Source organism: Malurus melanocephalus, unplaced genomic scaffold, assembly GCF_030028575.1.
Source record: "Malurus melanocephalus ecotype Western Australia unplaced genomic scaffold, MMel_1.1 scaffold_328, whole genome shotgun sequence".
Taxonomy (NCBI): Eukaryota; Metazoa; Chordata; class Aves; order Passeriformes; family Maluridae; genus Malurus; species Malurus melanocephalus.
The window spans coordinates 244,706-266,733 of NW_026623560.1; the positions used below are offsets into that span (position 1 = coordinate 244,706).

Sequence of the window (22,028 nt, forward strand, 5' to 3'; positions counted from 1 at the left end):
AATTCAGAGTGAAACTTGGCTTTCAAACTGTGCCAAATCTCAAATACAAAGTGTTTGACTCTGTGGAAGGTCAGGCTATCCCTAGGACAGGGAAACCACAATAAAAAGATTTTTGAGATAAATCCTCTTATCCCTTGGTTATGAAAGTAACTTTGACAGTAACTGATATGTTCTGCAACACCAAGGTCTGTCAATATTTACCCTKTCCCAGCTACATGCTGGTGCTGCCTGGTCACTTATAATCTTTGCTCCCTTATACTCCCACTAAAATTACAGCCCAGAATTTTGCAGCAAGAAATTGCAGTGATGTTTCTACTCAGGAGATCACCAGTGCAAGTTCAACCGGCAAAAGTGTAGATCAGGACCAGTTAAGCCTTTCTCAGTGACAAGATTAACCAGTCCCTGGTACTGTTTAGCTCTGTGTGTACTRAGTGACAGCTTCAGTGTCTGAGGCAAACAAAGCTGAGGTGAATATTCCGTCTGATGGGGTTGATTCTGTCCAATGGTAGATGCCAAGGCAGTTTTCCCATGGTCTCTTCACACTGYAGCGTGTTGTGTTGTTTTGCTTCCAATTTCCTTTTTCTACCCACATGCTGACCTCCTGTACTGTTTCATGTCAGTAGTAGCTTTAGTTGATACTAATTAATAGCATATGTTCTTTCAAGAAAGRGTAACAGTGATTCTATTACATTTTCAGAAATGTGTTAAAATAAACAAAAAATAATTGAGTTGGGAAACTTATGTCTGGCACTCTAAGATATTAAATTCCCAGAGCATGTTCTGGAGTGCTTGGGAAATAAAAAAAGGTGGACAATTCCCATGAAGATTCAGGAATTTTGTCAAGAAATAGCATTATACCTCAATCTACCTCTGTAGGACTCTGTAATCCTTCTGGAGTTAAAGGCTTTGGTCCAACACTGCCGTCAGTGGAATTGTGCAGATGATGTGTCTGGTCTGTTATCAGCTTTAAATTATACTAAGGAATTACAATTAATAAATAAAATAAACACATCAATATTTTCAGTAAATGAAAAGGAAGCAGAAATATGTAATGTGGTTGCTTTTGGATAAACACTTATAGATTGCAATCTGTGTCTGAGAACAGTCTGAATGTTGCTGACAGAATGAACATAGGAGCCATACATTTGAAGCAAAGTTCAAATTTCCTGGTAATTCTAAAGTTTCAGAGCTAGCCTCAGGTAGATTTGGTTCTTTGAGTACAACTGTAACTTCAGAGTATTAGGAAAATCTTTGGTGTAGATTTGTTTTGGAAGGCATGGGCCCACGGCAGTGCTGAGTGGTGAGGGCCACTGCAGCAATGTGAATTAATTCCTCACAGGCAACGATTTCTTTTCCATACCATCATCATTTTTGCTGTTAGTCTCACTTGCCACAGTTCATCGACTTGTCCTGAGATCATGGCTGTACACATTTAGGCAGAGTAGATAATTCTATATAGGAGAGCTGCAGATTCCCTTAAAATGTTACMGAAATAGATGGCTGGTACAGCTTTATGCTGCCAGGATTCAACAAAGCAGGTTAAGCCACTGGCCAGTTAAATGCACATATTGAAGTTGTGCACATTGATAATTCCATGTAAAGCATCTCAAATGACCTGTGTTAACATAATAATAATTGGATCATTTTAAGRCTGATACACAAGGAGCTTTTTCTAAGAGGATTGAATTGATGTAACTGTGAATGGTGTGGTGACATCAATCTCAAACAAATTATCTGGTGAGCAGCAAGCTTCTGTTCTGAGTTACTGTCCTGTTTGACCTTTTATCTTTTTTAATTACAATGATTACAATAAATCACTGATAATGAAATGCTTCAGACTGCTCTACCAGCTATTATTTAACACTCCATTCACTGCTTCTGTTGGGTGAACATGCATCCTAATTAAACTGCCTGTGGAAACGAGGAATGCTGGGCTCATGCAAGGTAAACAGCACTTTGCCTGCTGAAAGACAGCACTTGCTGTGGCTTTCTGTGAGAACTTCATCAGCTATAAATAGGTAAGCAGGTGTCACAAGTCAGATTTTGAACAAAAATGTACCTAATATTTGCTTTGGCAAAGACTAAATAAACTGAGGCTGACCAACTGTGCCACAGCTCAGCCACCTTATCATTAGATAATGAGCACTTTCCTTCTGACAGTMGGTGGGTTATTTGCTTTTCTTACAAATGAGAAGATATTTCCATGTTTAAGAGGATGCTGCTTTCTATTTTTATGTAAAATTATTGCAGAGGGAGAAGACAGAATGAAAAATGTCTGGAACAATATGTTCAGTATGTTCAGTAGCTCTGTTTAATTCTTTCTGGTGGCATAAACTTTCTTTCATCTTAAGAGTTTAGTCCCCCCTTTCCTAATTTATTCTAATTATGAATTATAAAAGAAAAGAGAAATACCATCAAGGGTACATAGTTCAAACTGTGATGCCAATACAGTGTGCTCTTGTCATCACTCCTGCTACCTTCCACAGAGGTCACCATCTGACTTTGTGGTAAATGACAACAAATCAAAACATTAGTGAAAAGGAACAGTGATAGGTAGTACAGCAGCAGACACTGTACATCAGCTCACAAACACCAAGAGCAGAAAGCAAACCTCACAAGACCTGTGTTAGCAGCTGTCAAGCTGGCTGTTGCTTTGCAATTTTGGATCAGGAAGTGGTCTGACATCAGAACAAACAGAACTTGCAGGACCTTGTACTGGCCCTTGCACTTTCATTTAAAAACTRTTCAATTGAGGCTGTTAATTTTGAGATGTTTGCTTATTTAAAAGTATGTGTCTTTTTAATGCTCTAACCTATATGTGGATTCTTTGAGCCTTCCCCTTGCAAGAGCTCAAGCTGGTCTGCTGCACTTTTGCTGGCTCTGTATAGCTGGACAATAAACTGCCTGTGATCCTTTTAGGATCTCTTTCTCTGAAACATCAAAATCTAAGTTGCTTACTGCTTTTTTTTATTTTTTTTTCTGCTAGCAGAGGACCAGTTGCGGTTACCTTGCAAATGTGAACTGTTTATGTACTCTGACCTTCTCTGTAAGAACTTCTCTGTATTTATTTTCTCTGGCACACTTCAAAAGAGTCTGTCCTTCTGTAGGATGGCTTCACAGTTTATTCTGAGAAGAATTAATATCTCTCATCTGTTTGTTCTCATGAACTACTCTCATTAATTTTCTCTTCACTTCCCAAGTATCTTTCAACTACTCAGTTTCTGTCATGAAATTTATGTGAAAAAGGACAGATGAAGGGGCTTTTTCCTCTGGGAAAAATCAATGCTTGTGGAATGTCTGAACGGTGTAATTGGGAGGGGTGTGGGATTTTGAATGATTATGGGGGAGGAAAATACAAAGGAAAGTAACATAGTGAAGCAYAGTGACATTTAAATTGCTTTGAAGTTTAACTCAAATAATATAGATTTTGACCACTAGAGGTCTGTATTTCCTATTTTAAAATAAGAGAATTGCTATATTTACACAAGGGCCACCACTTTTTCAAGTACCCTTTCAGTTCAAGACTATTTAAGAAGAAAATGAAAGGCAAAAGAGCCATCATTGTATTCCTGTACTTACATAATTATAATGTACYAGAGTGTACTATTTTCACTTTATTTTAGCATCTACTAGCTTCTAACTCATTTCCTGTATTCTGGCATATTCCTGGTTTTGCAAACCTTCAGTCCAATTCTTGCACTTTTAAGTCTTASAATGAGGTATTGATATTTTGTTATTTTCAAAGACATGCAGCTTAAACTCTCTGTGATCCAAATCAAGAAGAATCTTTTCAAAGAAACTTCACTTTAGCAATGCAGACGGAAAACCAGTGACACCTACTCATTCAATTAAGATTCTTTGAGACCTAACTAGGCATGTTGTTAATCATACAGCAAATATCAGCCAATTCTGAAGGAAGATATTTTTACTGTTGAAAATGACACTTCAGAACTACTTTTTTTTTTAAAGCAAAAGGTAACACAAGTTTAGACAATTTGTTATCCAAATAGTGTATTATTTCAAGCATTGTAAGCAATTTAATAAGTTGAGAATAGAAGCATATTTAGCACTTTTTACACCCCACTTTTACTAATATACTTGCGTTTGTCACTACCTCTTTGGACAGTGTCAGTGTGTGATGCTGTTATTCTGTTTCAAGTTACGTGTTTACCTAAATAGTTCCCTAATGCTGGTTAAGGGCAAACAGCTTTTCATTCAGATAGAGCAGAAGGGTTGTTAGTGTTATGGTGACATTTTATTGAAAATAGTAGATGAGCAAACTAGAACCAAAAATATGACATAAACTATACTGTCCTATGCCAGATGAGTTGGACTAATCAGTATCTTGTCTTACACTGACACTGTGGACATAAATATATCTCTGTGCACTGAAAGGATGTTTGGGTACAAGCATACAATGTTTATATCTCTAAGCTGCTAAAAATAGGAGCATTTAGAGAGAACAGAAGTGATATATAGAGATAGAAAACCAGCAAGCAGTTGGCTAGATTTAAAATGAAGCATAAACAAACCTATTATTTGCACACTTACATGTTGTGTTGGAAATTGATGTGGCCTAACTGAAAGGCCATTTTTGAACCACTAATTTATGGGGCTGTGGAGTGATGAATAAAATCTTTCAGGTATATTTTTGGGATATTAAATGCTAATATACTGCAGTGTAAGCTGTGACAATTTTTATGCTCTTTTTCGCAGCCTACAGTGTAACAATGTCACAGTTATAATGCCAGAAGTTGCAGCAGCAGGGAAAGTTTGGACTCTTGTTTGCATGCACTCTCACAGCATTTACAGAGTCCAGAAACATYAGAAATATCTCTTCCTACTCCTTAGCTCTTTGGAAAAAGCTAACTRTATCAATTCCCAACTCGTGCGTGTGGGTTTTCTTCCCAGAATCTGGGAAACCCTGATGTACATATTTCTATAAAATTTTTATTTGTAGATGTCAATGCCAAGAAAGGATTGCTCAACTTCACTAGAGTTTCTCAACCTTACTAGAACTTAGTGGTTTAGTGAATGCTACCATAGCAGTGATTAAGTTTTTTTTTTCTTTCCCCACAAAGTTTATTGACTGACAGATTCACAGAGCACTCATTATAGATAGCCAAAARTTTTTCTGCTGAGAGTAAGTCTAATTCTTTTAGTTTATAGGTTTCATTTTTAAGATTCTCTAGATTTAGATTTCAAAGTAAACATTGATTTCCTCTTATATACACATAATTTTGTGTTCTCTGCTGTTAAGGGGAAGGGAACATTCTTGGATTCAATCCATGTAAAGTTGGACTCCAAAACACTGAAMGATAACCACTGTCAACATGCAGTGTGTTTAATCTCTTGTGGAAGATCAGTGGGGTGGTGGTTTTAGACACTGCTGGCTCTGGCTTGACAGTGTACGCCAGATATTTTAGACTTCTCTACCTAATTTCCTGGTCTTTTTTCTCCCATTTATCCATCAGAGCAATCTCTGTTTTCTTTCTTTGACCAAGGCTGCATGAATGAATGTGTTGCAAACTCTCTGGTGTCTAACATGTCTTAGGTATTATGTAACCTTAAGCGGTGGGGATATAAAATTACCTCTAGAGCAGTTACTTAAWATAGAAAAGATAATTCAATAAACTAAATTATATGTCTAGATTAATAGTTCTATTTCAGTACCTCTAAAACAAAACATCACAATGCTAAGCCTCAGAAAAGATGATGTCTGAAAGGGGAATCTCACTGTGTCCTGTCACCTTGGTTGCTGTGTCTTGACAAAAATGAGTATCRTCTTTTCCTTATCTAAGTTATGAAACCTATAGCCAAATTAGTTTTTAAATATGAAAATGAGTTGTTATAGCAGGAGGCAGTCGCTGCTTTTGTTTATAACACAGGGTAAAGAATTGCGTCTTTCTCCAAATGAGGCTGAAGACACTTAGACATATTAAGACTTTGAAATGAGGGCATTAACTGCCATCATCAATCCCACATGGATCTTTGCACCTCTGCTTCAGCCATTAGCTTTACCAAAAAGGAAGATTGGCGCCCTTCTGGGAGATAAAAACGATCAATAATCAGCAGGCTAACCTAATGTGTGCTTCTCATTAAGTGGGGCAGGGACGTGTCATCTCCTCACATGGCTAACAATGTCACTTACTGCACATWAGACGGAAGCAAATGAGAGACAAAGTAAAGGTATTTCAGAACAAGTAGGACTAGAATTTCTAAGGTTTTCAGCACTGATGTGAACATTTTTTTGAATAGCAGCACAATGTATTATTTTAGTATGAATAYACATTTTACTGTAGGTTTATAATTTCAAATTTGATGCCTGGTTATGAAATATCTTTAGGGTATTTGGAAGTACCTGAAACAATCAATAGTTAACAAGAATTAAGCCATCAAGTCCCAGAACGAATAAAAATGAGATTAGTTTGAGCTGTGAAAGGTTACATGCAGCACGGTTACTTTCTCTGAGTGATAGTAAATGAATGGATTAACACATTTCCTTTATTGCAGTTGGAATTGCCTATATAAAATATAGTGTGCCCCATGTGATTGTTTTTAATAAAAGACAGAAATCGAATYCAGGTTTGCTAAGTGCAAGTGAAATAATCTGATGAATTTTAACTTTCTCTTCTGATATCTTGGTTACATAGAATAAGAACTTTTAAAGTATTCTTTATTTATTATTCTTTTAAATTACACTGCATGGCACATCCTACACAAATGTAGATTCTGGGTACTTAACTCCACACTTGAAATATCTCCACTGCTTCCATATGTAATGAACCATAAAATTCTATTGTGAGCTCCTCCAATCTGAGAAGTAAGGGAATTWACATTAATTCTGGCCTTGATTCAGATTCATATTTCAGTCATATTGAAAAAGTTGTGGTGAGTCAAGAAAGAACTAACCTTATTGAAACAGAAAGCACTGCTGAGAGCACACCTTATGATGGCCAGCTCTAACAGCAGAGATGAGGTACAATGAGTGAAATATCTCACCTCCTTTCAGATGATATACAAATCACAATTTAGCTTACTGGACATTTCATAYACCTATTAATCAGTCCTTCAGGTTATATGGTCCTCTTCACTGAAGGTTGAGTGTTCCTTCTCCAATATGCAAAAAATAGCATAACAAGTTGTAGGAGAGATGCTCTTATATTGCTGTGGTTTCAATGAATTGGAGTTTAATATTGGATTGCAATACATTTTATGTGCTGTTTTGAATATCACTGGTCTCTGGTCCTACCTATTATTGCTGGCATGAATGTTAGTGCATCCAACACTGAAAGAGCTTTTAAGCTTCATTGTCCAAATCTTATTTTAGCCAGTGGTTGCACTGGTTCAGCAGAAGGGAGCTATCACCTGGAGAGTGGACTTTTTGGGGTGAATAAAGGCTATTTCCACCAACTTCCTAAAATTGCAGGACAGAGCTTGCCTAGCAGCCTCTAGGTAAAAACAGGTGAGATTTATGTAAATTTAAAATATTGATTGTGTTAGGCGTTGTTAATAAGTTAGCAGAAAAAGGGATTTCATGCATCTAAATTAGAAATGATAATGTTCTAAAATGGTTAATGCATGAGTGATATGCCCACAGCAGTATGCAATCACTGTCAGAACCTTTTCAGTTGCTGGCAGAGATTACAACTGAAAACAGAATGGAAAGGCCAAAACTTGAATTGTTTCCTCATGAATCAAATCCCTTACTTGTGGGAGGAATGGCTTTTTCTGAATCTTTGACATTTTTCTGTTTTACAGCTTTACTGTGAAAGACACCACTCAATCAGTGGTGTTACTAGTATAGAGGCACCAAAAGTGATGTTTTAATTAAATTTCTGTTGCTCCCTCTAGGCAAGGATGTTTCTAGGAAGAAGGGTAGGSGACACAGCTAACCATTTTGCAGACAAACTTGGGAGGTGATAGCAGTTCTTTCTGGAATTTSCATTAGTTCAAATAGAGGTTTCCTTGCTTTGTCCAGGTGGTTTATTTAGAGACCACAGTGTTTGCCCCTCTCCCAGAGTCATGCAACTCTTCTGCTAAGCCAGAAGATGCAAATGCAAAAATTAACATTATTTATGCACTTTATTTACACTCCTGACTAACTTTCATTAGTTAAAAGTGAGATAATAATGTGGTCGGCAACAAACTCTGTAAAATAACTGCACCTTTTCTTGTACAAGGAACTGCCTTTCCATACTTTCCTGTAAAACAGTAAGCAAAGTGCCACCAGAGAGCTTACATAGATTTGCTTCAAGTTGMAAACAAATCTTGATGTGCATGGTAATATTCTGAAGTGTGTTGAAGCCTTCGCTGTATGTTAATCCTTAAAAGAATATTTCCCTGCCATTGAGCTAAATCACCAGGCTGGGGCCACGATGTACCTAGGAGTTTTGCAGGCTCAAGATGCAGTCCCTTCTGCAAGATGGACTTTTTATTTTTACATCCCACTGCCCACTCGACCCCCCTGCTTTCCCCAAAATATAGAAGGCAAATGTAAATTAATGAACAAGCTTTAGAAAWGCATTGTGCAGTGCAATTATCTTCATCTGCAATGATGGCTAATCTGTCAGAAAGCAGCAAAGAAACACCTAAAATTCTCTGCTTCTACTCCAGAAATGGMGATACCTCTCTCATACAGAGGTGTTCCACTTTCTAATCTAATGGAAATTAGACGAGTTGACTGACAGTAGCTCATGTTGCATAAAGATTTCCCCTCTCTAAAATGCTCTAATGAATCCCATTCCTGTTACCTTTCACCAATATGGTTGAAGTGAGTAACAGAATCTTTTGCTTTGAGTAATGAAAACATGAACTGAAACAGAAACACGTGCAGATGTGGCATTTCTATGTGAACACAGACAAACCAGTGTCACTAAAGTGTCTGTCATGGTAACTAAACTAGCTAATGTGGAAGCTTTATCACTGTCTTTCCAACATCAAGGATTGTAATTTCCATGTAACTTCCCACTAGTCAGTGAGCTCTGAGGAAAGCAAACCTTGCATTGAACACTTTTTTTCTTTTGACTTCACGCTGAAAATAGTGTTTGTCTTCCTGAAGAAGTAAAGGCAATGTATTGTGGATTTCTGTGCAAGGAAATGGATGTTAGATTTCAACACCTTAGTTCAGAGGAAGCTTTGTCTTGTAATTCAGCAATCTGTAATAGGATTTGGTTCACTGTGTCTGACTGAGACACTTGATTACTTTTCTTATTATATAATTAATTTAGACATCCTTACAGTGGGAAAATATCACACAACGGCAATGCCCCTCAGAAAAGACTTTTCTTTCCTAAATGATCATGTTAGGAACAGCCTGGAGGGAAAAGTTAAAAGATTAAAAGCAAAGGATCAGCATGGAGGCTTCTTAATGAATCGCTCATTAGGGTCAGAAAAAGGGAACCAAAGGCAGAAAGGAAAGAAAACAGTATGAGTAACTGACAAAGTACAAGAGTTTATTCAGACAAAAAAATCTTTTAAAATGGTAATGCAGCTAAGCCCAAGAGAAGTTAGTATAATTGTAACTGTTGGTAGGTATAACACTGAAAGCATAGAGGCCCAATTGTGCTTTCAGTTGCACAAAACTCYTGTTAAGGGCAGATCATTATGGGGACTAGAAGAAAATTTGAGAATGCATGAGTCAATTGAACTAGTGAGTTTCTAAGGGGTTAATCAAAGAGAAGGAAAGGTCAAACATAGACACCTTAATCCATGTCAATGTGAAAGGTATTATCACCCATGGAAAAACAAGTTACTATGATCCTTAGGGCTTTGTCTGGAAGGCAGGACACTTAATAGAATGATCCCAAAATAGATGTTCTGCCAAATTTGTACAGCGTGTTTCCTGTTTTTTACCCCCCAAAGTAAAATTTATTGCTCTATTTTGAAAATACAATTAATTGGTGAACTCTCTTTGCTGTCCTGAGATGTTCCTTGTGGGTACTGAGGACCAGTCACAGAGGCAGCTGTTACAGCTGGAGTGAGCTAATCTATGATACTGGAAATCAGTGCATCCTCAAGGAAAAGCAGTCTTGGTTCTCAAGCAAACAAAACTGCATAGAAGCCCAGAAAGGGCCGTGCTGTGCCCTCCCAGTGATGCCACAAGAGCTTCCCTTTAGTGCTAGGAAAATTCTTGTGCAAATCATTGGATGTGTGCCTGTCCTTTACTCACATGACTTGGTTTTTGATGGTATGTTTAAGAACATGGAACTGTATTGTAAAACGTATTTGAAGGTAAAATGGTTTTGAACCCTTTTTCTTTGAAGTGCTTWTTAGGGAGACCATGTGAAAAGAAATATTTTTACCTGATGTGAGAAAAAATGTAATTGTCTAATCATGGCAAGCTGCTAATAACAAAACCAAGAGGAAAACAAAGACAGAAGTCTAAYAGCACAGCTAGAATCCCAGTTTGATAACACACGTTGATTCTTGTCCCATGTTTCCCATTTCTAATTGTAAAGTAAAGAGCCCGAGGACAAAAAAACCAAACTCTAATGGTAGCAGACTAATTCCCTTGGTGGGGAAAGAAAGTAAAACTGTATAAACTTTCAGGTTTGGGCAACAAGAATKACTGGAGAAGAGAGAAAAGATAAAAAACAATAGGAGTTTATAAAGGAAAAAGATGGAAAGGTAACATATATCCTCTAAACTTAGATTGGGAAGGGCATGAATGGTTTCTTAATAAACAAGCTCAGATTGCATTTCTGTACATCCTGTGCTGTTGTCTTTGAGCAAAGGCTCTGGCCAGGCTGTGCTGCTGCTAAAGCAGTGTTACATGGAGGCCAATTGCCAACTGAACATTTTTTAGAGATGTCAACTCGTGCATTTTTCTCCTTGCGTAAGCCCCCCATCATGAAAGTACAGCTGTTCAGTGTTTTTCTGGAATGTTTTACTTATTTGCATGTATCCCTCTGAGCTAGAAATGCTGAGGCACAGCACTCCTGTTCAGTGTCTCTTCTGCTTTCAGAAAAGTGAGTGGATTCRGGAATACTGTTTTAATTTCTGTTTCTATACTTCATCTACTGATTATTAGATCCCACTAGCCAAGGATCTATCAGTAACTCAAAAAACTTGAATGCCCTAGAAGTAAAGAAAGGAATAGGTGAATTAGCTGAAATTAGGAGTTTAGTTAAATCATTCTTTGTTCTGGCTGTAACCCTAATTATAGCTTTCACCTCAARCAGTGAAATACTGTCTAAATATTGACCGTGCCCAAATTCAGCACTGGTTTCTTTAGATAYTGCCAGTTACCTTTTGCTGTAGCCTGGTTTTTGTCTTGTCTTCAATCATGCCACTCACTGCTGCATTGCCAATCTGATCTCACTTTCCTGCTGTGAGGCTGTCTTCGGTTATTACCCGTTTTCTGTGCCTACAAGAGAAATGCTGCTCAGCTACAATAAAAGGAAATAAACACCACAAATGGTAACCAAGCATTCTAGCTAGCCTTGTTATATAGTGAATATCTGGACAGTTTTGTTATCAAACAAAGCTCAAATGGAAYGAAAATTGTAAAAGACAACTGACCAAAGGCCAAAATCTGTAGTTCTTTCATATGATGGTGCAGCAGAGAATACTAACAGCATGTAATTTGGAACATGATATTTTCCTRTCCTTTGTTGCAATTCACTTGAAAGCTCTGAGTAATTTTAGTATAATCCATCATTTATCTGAAGATAAGACCAAAAATGATTCGACCAGCAATTCTATTTCATATATGCTTTGTCTCAAACAATCACAGCTGTTGGGACTTACAGTCAAGATAACCTCGTTTCATTTGTTTGTTACAGCTGAGGAAGAAAAATGTTAAGAATGAGTCTCATAACTCCCCTTGTTTGTCAAATTTGTTAAATCCCCCAAAACGTTCCAAAGTGACAAAGATTCTTCCAGGGTACATCTAGCAATTTTAGCTTTTTTTTTTCTTTCTTTTTTTCTTTTCTTTTGTTGGCAAAGGATACATTTTAGAAAATGTTACAGAACATGGTGTGAGTGCTCTAAGTAGAATGACTGTCTATTGGTGAAAGTGATCTTAAGAGACAAATTTGTTGATGGAAAGCGAACTGAAAGATATACTGTCATTAGCAAAAGATTACTGGCTTGCTCTTCACTGCAAGGGTGTTTGGGATTGGAAGAAAGGTACGGAAAATGATACTGTGATTAGTAACTTTCTTATATACAGCCACAATTGCAATGAAATAGTTTCACTGGAGCCTTTCTGTTCTTGAGGCTGCAGTGTTTCAGCCTCGTGAATGAGTACAAGTCTGTACAACTTGAAACTCAACCTAAAGCATACATTAGGTTGCCACCTACTCAAACTCTCGCACGAATTTGAACTCACCTTGTGTTTACAGGCAAAAATTTTAACTTTTATGCAATGCTAATTCTAGATAAGTAGCTGAGGTTCAATTCTCAGCAATGGCAACCTCTTTATTCCTGTTGGTGTTGTGGAAACTCATCCTACAATAGTGAAAAGGAGGTTGTAARTCTTCTCTCCATTTCCCTCTCTCTTCAAAAGCGACCCACATTTTTAATTTCAGAATTCCATGAGATTTCTAAAAATGTTTCTTGGTAACATTCTGCYATTTTACCTTCTTGAACCTGATCCTAAATGCAGAGGCAAGGCTGACCATAGTCACCTTTACGACTAACTGTCCAAAAATATGAACTGCTATCCTAGARTACTGAAAAATTCTAAATTAATATTTGAGAGCAAATATAGTTAAACACATTGTGTCACTGAATTTCAGATGAATTTATTGTACAACTGAGAGCAGGAGGAACAAACAGTGGCAGTAAACTAGATAAGGCTTGAAAAGTGAACGAAGATTACCCAAAGGTAGGGATTTAGCTAAACCTGCAACAGAGCCTCCAATACAAGCAGGCTGCTGTGGGCCTGTAGTGGCAAGGCTATATTGTGACCCAGTCCTCCCAACTGTGAGTTCTGTCTTACTGTGCCTGCAACTCTGAAAAGATTCTGAGTTTCTGCTTCTCTTTCTGGAGAGGGATGATGGTTGCTGAGTTGCCAGCTTTACTGTCAGGAATAGGTGAGGGGAGTACTTTGCTTTGCTGTCCCCACCCTTCCCCAGGCTTAGCCATTTGGCCACTTTCTTTCCTGTATCCAATATACAGCCGAAGCAGATGTATTTGTAGGCCGATGAATCTTGATAACCCATTTCCCAAAGTCAGCTTTAGATATAGCCAAATTAAATTTTAGTTGATCTYTCCTCTTATTGAGGTGGTCTCCTAGAAGATAACCATTAAACTCAGTTTAAAAACCACACAAGATTAACCATGTAATGTGAGTCAGACATAGTATTTGATTAAAGTAATGCATAAATATCCATGTTCTCTATCCACATCAAGACTGAAAACAACCTTTTATGAAGTCACCAAGGTAGAACAGGATATTTGAAGTGCAGGGAACATGCCAACCATTCAAACAATTGGATGYTTCTTACAATGTGATTAGGACCCCTAGAATTTGGGCAGCAATAGCCACAGGTGAGCTTAGGAATACTACTGGTGGCACTAGTAGCTTCTGGAATGCCAGAAGTTCCAGAGAMAAATGAGATGTAGTGAGCAAATAGGAGTAATTTGTGACTGCTTAAAATGTTTTCAGCTAATACTATACCTTTACATAAATAAGATTTTAACTAGGACACTGTAATTAGAGTATGTAATTTATGTAACYTTAAATTACCATGTTAATTACTGCATCTGAACAATAGGCAGTGCCAGAGAAAAGACTACCTAAACATGCTTCTTTAACTAATACAGAGGATAAAATTACCACAATGCAGAAAACTTTGAAGTGGAAAAATGCAGTCAGTGCCCATTCTCCAAAAGAGATTTTTTTTTAATCAGCATAAACTCTGACACTTATTTCCATGTCAGTCCATACATTTCTAGAAAGTGTAAATAAATCACCATGTTTACATTCTGCATCTGCCTCTGTTTTTACAGGACAACAAATAGTGAAATTAAACTTCTTTTCAAATATTTAATACAATGGAAAATAACATTATTCAAGAAACACAAATACAGTCATTAATCTTCTTGTTCTAAGAGGACTATAAAAAGCAGGATGTTGAGTTGTGATACTTGAAAGTTAAAGGCAGCACTGTTCTCACTTGTGAGCGCTATGGGTACTGGCATTTCAGGCTGGTATTTGCTGCCTTCTAAACCAGTAACTTCTAGCTGCAGTTTGCACATGCTGTCCAACCCAAGAAGGCAGTGTTTCAAAGCAGGAAGGCAGGACACCTTACACCATAGAAAATGGGCACACTTTTGCTCTCCTCCAGTGTGAAAATTAACTCTATTTCCATCTGTTACTGTGGCAAAAGAAGGGGAGAATGAAACCAGCTACATTCAGGTTTAATGATAAACGTGACTTTTCTTAATTGTAGAGGACCACTTTGCTTTCTTAGTTTAGACCTGTAAACTAGGAAGCACTCAATAATCCCAACTGATTTTTCTCTGCTATGTAGTTCAAGTTGTGGAGAGGAAAAGTGTGCAGAAATCCCACATTCCTGTTGAAAAGGCATATATTTTATACTCCTAATACATGAGCAAAAGCTGAATTTGTAGGCACTTAATATTTTTGAAAGATGCTGTAATTTAAAGGATTATGGTGGCAACAAGCAAAATGGACTGCCAAAGTCAGGAGTATGAAACATTTGTCTGACACTAAAACCGACCTAAAAAAGCCATTCTACATCATCATGGTAATTACCTGCTTCAGGCCATACTTAATCCTCTGATTCAAACAAAAATCTAATCATGTTAGCGCTGTGGGTTCATGCAAGTGAAAAGAGAAGAAGCCTCCCCTGTACAAAAAAATCCCTCTTTATACCCTTATCCTGTGATTTCACTGAGCCCAATTACTACCTTGTCCCATGCCAAGTATCCCAACACAATCAAAACAACTTTGGAAGTGATGGAAATTTACAGTGAACTGTAGCATGCTCTGGGCTGAATTCTTCTCTCTTATTGCCATACATCTCATTAATTCTAGGGGTTTTGCAGAAATACAGAAATATGTATAACAGAACTGCAATTTTACTGCTTGTGCACATCACGATCTGACTGACTTAGTTACTGATACAACAGTTGACATTTAAGAACATAGGATTTATACCTGCAAAAATTGGTAACRTTAAGTCTTTTAATGCATGGAGAGGGAAGAAAAGTAAATATGTTACAGGATTTCATCTGAACTTGTTGTCCAGTGGGAGTCCAATAGAAGTTTTGTAACTGGTAAGGAAAAAAGGGCAGGGAGGCATTTTAACTTCGCTAACTAAAATAAGTCTCTGGTTGTAGATCACTCCAATTCTTGTTCTGTAGAAAAAAGGATATATCTGGTTATGGACAGCGTATGTTACAAAATTTTGATTAAAAATGCTAACTGGTGGAAGTTGCATTGCCCACCAGACTGAAGAACGGAACTGTTAGCACAGCTCCCAGAAATCATGAGCATCACTTTTAATGTTTGATYAATTTCTATCGTAAGCTTAGCACAGCAATAAAAATCTAATTGTTCATCTGATCTTGAGCAGAGGCGAGARGGCTGCCTCTTGCAGGCTGTTGGGATAAGCCTTGATGGTGCAGTGGTTACCGCTCCGGGGGTTGTGCCTACTGCCAAAGGACGCCTTTGCTTTCTCGTTAAACTGTTGACAAGACACGAGAGCTCTCCCACGGCAGGGCTGGGAATCTCTGGGGCACTTAGTCCTCTCTRAAATCATTATGTGGTGCGAGCTTGGCAAGGCAAGCCAGAGCACACGAGATTGAGTGGCTGCGTTCCGTCCGGGACCGAGCCTTGCTCCGGCAGCTCCATCGAAGCCAAGTATAAATTCAGCAGGAGGATGYGCCGCGCTCGCAAACGCTCTGGTCCCCCGGGCCGGAGGTGCCCGGCCGGGATGCGCTTACCTGTGTCCGCGCAGGGCCGGCTCGGGCGGGCGGCTCAGCCCCGACGGCGCTCGTAGCGCTCGGGGCTGGGCTGAGCTGAGCTGGGCTGGGCTGTGCTGTGCTGGACTGAGCTGAGCTGGGCTGGGCTCCGCTCCGGGCTCGTTCCTTCCCGGCCGCACCGCTCCTCCCGCTCCGTGCGCGGCCCCTCCGTTTATAGCGAGGGGCGTTGCGGCACAGCCCAGCTCGCCGCTGCCTCTCCCCACCCATCTCCCGGGACGGACCCCGCTGACCCGGCTCCCTCCCACTTCCMCTCCTGCCCAGCCGGTCCCCGCCCGCCGCGGCTGCGGAGCCGTGCCGGGGTGCCCGCGGGGTCCGGCCGGGATAGGGGAGAGGGCGCTGGGCAGAGCCACCGCCGGGGAGTTGGGATCGTGCGGGAGTGGGCGAAGGATGCGCTTGGGGGGCCCCTTCCTTCCCTTTGCGTCCAGCTTTCAGGGGAAGGGGTTGCTAGTGATGTACAAACATTCTCTCGGACTCCCCCGGGCCGCCAGAACACAACTAAAATGTTCTGATCGTCACTAATGAAATTAAAATAAGTGTATGATGGTCATAATGAATCTTTCTTTATGAGCAAACTTTATTCTCTGAGTAGAGGGGAGAGCAAACAGAGGAGTACCCCTTGGAATTCATACTCTAGGAGGACTTGTCCTTTCTCTGATAAATGCCATTTACAGAAAGGTCTTTGTATATGAGATATTTTGCTCATTTGTTTCTTTCTTGGTCTGGTAAACAGGACAGGGAACAACTTTTCAGGCAGGATTTCTGAGACTGTCATGCTCATCAAGAACAGGATTCAGAAGTTCTGTTTCGTTTTAGGGTCATCACACCATARTTATGGACAGAGCTAAAACTTCCAATGGGAACAGCACAATGGTAGTTTTCTTCCTAATCCTTTTGTACATCTAGCATGTTTTTGAAGGCCCTCTTAAGGAAAAAATGATCTAGGATGGCAATACCCTTCAAGGGCTGRCAGTATAACTTTATTGTGGCTAAGAATAATCAAGATCTATTTGGTCATAGTGGTAGAGAGGCAAATCAAGAGGAAACAGTTGGATTCTGCAGTGATAAAGCTTGCTTTTCAGCATCTGCACATGTATAATCAGTAAAGTCTTGTCTGGTTATAATTTGTTTTTGATAATCTGTTACCTAAATTGGAGGTTCAGAGAGAAATGCAGAACTGCAGCACATTGCATAAATTCAGTTGTTCCRGGCCGTGTCTGATGGGCCATGACAGTGTTACACGGAGGCACTGATCTGCCTGTTACAAAATCTTCTGCCCTGATCTTATTTATGTTGCAAGACAAGAAAAATCATCTGCATTTTCATCAGAACAGCAGCAAGGATTGAAGCAGTCTATATTGGCAGCGTGCTGCCCTCCTGCTACTTGGGGRGTTTGTAATTGGCTTCCTCTCTAAAGAGATTGTGCTGAGAGATCTTCTAATGATGAACTATATGCTATTCACAGATTTATCATGGCAGGGACTAGAAACCACTTGCTCTAAGTTCTGTTCAGGCCTGCACAGTGCCTGAAGCTGGCACAGCAGTGTGCTGTGTCCTCCCCATATATGTTGTTGGTTTTGTTATGTGGTGCTCTTGACATATGGGACACATCTTTCTAGCCAAACAATTCTTTGTAYACGTGTGCTTGATTCCCAAACTCTACTGAGTAACAATGCATTTGGCAGCCCAGTTCTGGTCAAACCTGCTGAGTGGAGCTGCTGGGCAGATCTCCATAAGGTGACATGTGCAGGTCTTTCCATTCTCATAGAGCTGAAGGARCTGAAAACAAATCCCAATGCCAGCATCAAACGCTGGCTACTCACAATGTCTCTGTGTGTGTGAATCACTGCCTGGGATCAGTTGTCCCCTTTATTGCATTCCATCATCTCTTCTCTTTAGAAAAGGATAGGGAAAATAGATGATAACTATATTTTTAGCCAGAATAAAATGAAAAAACCCCACAACTTCTTTTTCAATTGGATTCTTTTCTTTTTAAAGATGCATGTAAAATTGAATTTGGGTCTGCTGAGTTCAGTCTGTCTCTGGGGTATGTGCACAAGAGAGATATAATTTACTGCAATCTTGGGGAAATCTCTTCGCTTCCAGCAGTTTTGTGTCTGGAATCCCAATAACGTGATGAGCACTGCAACATGCACTTGCTATAGAAATGTGATTTACACCAGCATCCAGTGAATAATAGACTTGATGACTAGARTTCTGTTTTCATTGAACTGCTGTAAATAAAGAGGCTTCTTCCCACCAGAATTGATTGAGGTGTCTGTAATGTGGAAAGGGTTTCAGGGAACAGATTTCATTCTATTGCTTGTGTTAGTGCAAAGAGCTATCATTAAGAAGGTGACTGGACTGGGCAATTTGATTGCTATGAAATCAAATAAATAGCTCTTATAATAGCAATATTTATTAAAATCACTGGTACTATAGTGAGTGAGAACGAGTAGTTTAAAACAAATCTTCATTGGGAACTCAAAATTACATTGCCTTTAAAGCCCTCTTTTTTCAGTAATATGTTTGGAATGATGCACATCTGAACATTTTGGCTGTGGGTTTTTTACATTTCTTTTTGCTAGAACAAGAAGTAMAAAATTATTTTCTTTGTTGAAAGCTGATGCTCCTTATGTGGATGCTTCTGCATATCAAGARCCAGTGGTACTTGAGGGAAGTACCACAGGTTGTAAGATTGGTGGCATGCTGTTTCTATTCATTGTATTCTTTTGTAAGTATTTCTGATGCATTTTCCAACTGCTGATTAGTTGGAATAGATTGGACCATTGCACATAGAATTTATCTGCACATTTGCTTAGAAGAAAATGAGTAATTCATTGAGGTCGARTTGCTGGTGTGCTACATGTCCTGGTAGCAGTCTGATGTGAGTAAAGGTGATGTTTTACCTAAGGATAAGAAAACTTACAAATTGTTTTTTAGGAACACTTCTTATCAAAATACTCCTTATGGCAAAAGGAGAGTATTTCAGTTCTATCCTGTTTACATATCGCTAAATGTTTTCTGAGAAAAGGGACATAGAACTGATCCCAAGCCAATGCATCTAAGATTTAGATTTTTTTATCCACTTTGGTCAGCAATGAGCTGTGTTTTCAGAGTGTGCTCCCTTCTATCATGTCTGCTACAAATGAAAGTTACTGGGAAATATTAAGGAAATAAAATTTTGAAAAGGAGACACATTGTAATTCTCATTGTCTCTCTCTTGACCGCAGACTTGTTCAGCTGTAGGAAAAATGTTCTGATGTAGGAATAGGAATGTGTATTACTGTTGTCATCCCCCCTATGTGAGACCATAACATTTTGCTTAGGGCAGCAGAGTGATCTGTGTTTGTGTGTGTGAGAGGAGGAGAGAGAAGGAAAGGGTGAAAGGTCTTTTGGGACAAGCAAGAGCGAGCATTTGCAGACTTTCGAGCAGCAGTACTGGTAATATTACAAGGTTTGCCTGTTCAGAGCTATGGAAATCTACATTATTACTTTTTTCTGATGAGGTCTATGAACAATTAAGACAGTTAATCTCTTTCCAGGAAGCGATATGCTTTACCTTCTTCTTGCTCAGCTGGTATGCTTTAATTGTGTCACTTATAATCATCATAGCATACAGTAAAAAGGAAGGCTGGAAAATATGAAGATTCTGAGGAAGCCAATATTTCAAATCTCAGCATTTCCACAACACGCAATAGTTTATCTGGTTTGAGTTAGATAGGAAAATAGTAGATTTTTTGTTTGGCCTCTACTGCGTAAGAAGGTGAATGCATGAGAAGTGTGTGACATAATTTTCTAAAGCATACAAAATAAGGCAATTATGTACTTRTTTTYATTTGTAGACTTGGTTGTGGTTATSATTAGTTTAAAACCAACAGCAGCAAGTACTTTGGGGGATTGAACTATTGAATTCAGTGGCAGATATAACATGTGATGGGCTTGGAGTGCTCAGGCTCCTGTGCAGGTTCCAGCACCCGGGGCCTGGGCTGGGCTTCCTAAACTGCTCACACTGCTCTGCAGTCCACAGGCTTAGGGAATGATTGWCAGTTCCAGAGAAAATAACTGGAAAGAACTACAGTTTAGGATATATTTCCTCTTCTTCTGAAGACTTTCTAGGATTTTKCAAGCAAATGAACTCAGTGTCATGAACTCTTAAGACAGCCTTCAAAAGAAGAGGCTGGATTTGCTGCTCGTGTGCTGCTCCATCTGCATAATCACAGGAACTGCTTCTGGACTGGCAGCTCCAAAAAAGAAATATCTGTCTTCTTGTGTAGGCAAAATCTGTGTCTGAACTGGATGCAAAGTAGAMCATATTTTSCTGGACTCATTGTTCRGTTTAATATTAAAGCAGGCAGCAAYAAGGASTTCTCCTTTTCCTGTAGTTTTATGATGTGTTTCCTTCTCGTGAATCCTTCCTTTTCTTTACCTTCCTCATTTCTCTATTGTATCCCTGTCATAAATCTGCTGGCTTTTAAATGAATGAAGAGCCTTCTTGATAAGGAACATTTTACTCTGCTCATGCCACCTTTCACCTGACTGGAGCAGGGACAGCCAAGAAGAGCCATCTTTTGAGTAGCTCCAAGAAATGTCAGGCTGGAGTAAAAGTCTGCCACTTGTAAGCAGGCAGGTATTTGAGATCCTCTGTTCATCAAAATTATTGGTGTACGTTTGAAAATAAGCCCTTTCCCCTCAGATTTATAGGCTTTACTTTTTAATAGTTTTATCCCAGAAACAGATATTAATTAACTTGGGTTTACTGCTTAAATCTGGCCTGTCAATRTTCACCCCCTTCTGCATGACCATGGCCATGTTCTTTCTGGGAACTGGCAACAATATGTTACATTYAAAACGTGTTTCATAAAATGATACATGCCATTAAATATATTACACAGGTTGTGCCACTCAAAAGCTTGTTTTCATGAAATTCAGCACAGGACAGTGAACACTGAATATGGTCATGATCCTAAGTCTGTCAAGTTTGGATCAGCTCTGATTTCCCTGCAATGCCAAACTAATATCACTTATGTTTCAGGTTTTACAAAAGCAGAGTTTGAACCAACATGTTATTGCTGTGAAAGGAATCATGTTTAAATTCTTTAGAGCTGGAAGCAGTGATGATGATAGTGAAGTRCATTTGGACAGGCTGTGTGATTTGTTCTCCATATGTAATGCTACGTGTGAACTGAGTGCTGTTAGTGGGGAACACACTGTAGCCCTTCATTTACCCTTCCTTTGAGTAAATTCATCTCAGCTGAAGCAACCTTCATGAAAAAAACTATGTTCAGAGAAGAACGGAGTTAAAATTTGAAAGGAGCATATGAAACACTGAAATAGAGAAATCTGAGTTACAGGATTTGTGACTACTATCTGTGTGGTTCTTTTATTGTGCAGTAGAATAGGATAGTTTAGGCACTTACTCTTGACATGTTAATGAAGTAAGGCTCTTGTAGGTCAAAAGAGCTACCCCATTTTATTTTTAACTGATTATAAAATTGTCACTTTCTGGGAAAGGCAGCAGTTATGGTAAAGCAAGATGTTTGCATTGCTTARTCCTCTCAGAATAATGGGTGTGGAGTAATGTGTAATAGTAATTTTTAAATGTCTTTTTTCAAAACAACAAGCAAGACTTCCCATTGTGGTAAGCTTAAATACAGTATGTATTCATAAAACCACATTTATACTTTGCAACAAGAGGAGAAACAGAAATTGGTGTTTGAACTGTCCTCTATTTCTTGTTGACCCTAATAATTGTGATTAAAATTTAATGGAGAGTGTGCAGTGCTGTCAGTGATGATTACTATGTGAAAAACTCTTTTCTCCAGCCCAGCTGTGGAAAGAGTTAAAGGTCAGTTTTTACTTCTGGAATTCTGTAAATTTTCCTTGAAAATCTGTCACTTCAATCAAAATCTAATCGAAGTGCCCAGTATGCTGCTGAAAAGATGTGTGTGAGCTACAGAACCAAAGAACTTGACTCATCATTACCTGATGTCACTTCTTACACCTCTGGGTGGACTGAGAACAACATCCTGGCAGAGCAAAAATTGGAGGCAATTCATACCCAATGCAAA

General features: G+C 38.9%; 1 protein-coding gene across 1 annotated transcript in view; it reads right to left on the minus strand.

Moving 5' to 3' along the window:
- The window catches only part of AGTR1 (angiotensin II receptor type 1), a 14,097-nt gene extending 2,733 nt beyond the window's left edge, over window positions 1-11,364 (minus strand). Inside the window, exon 1 of the mRNA XM_057377858.1 lies at window positions 11,251-11,364. The gene's annotated coding sequence lies outside the window, so the exon portion shown is untranslated. The remainder of the gene's footprint in view (window positions 1-11,250) is intronic.
- Window positions 11,365-22,028: the final 10,664 nt, after the last annotated feature.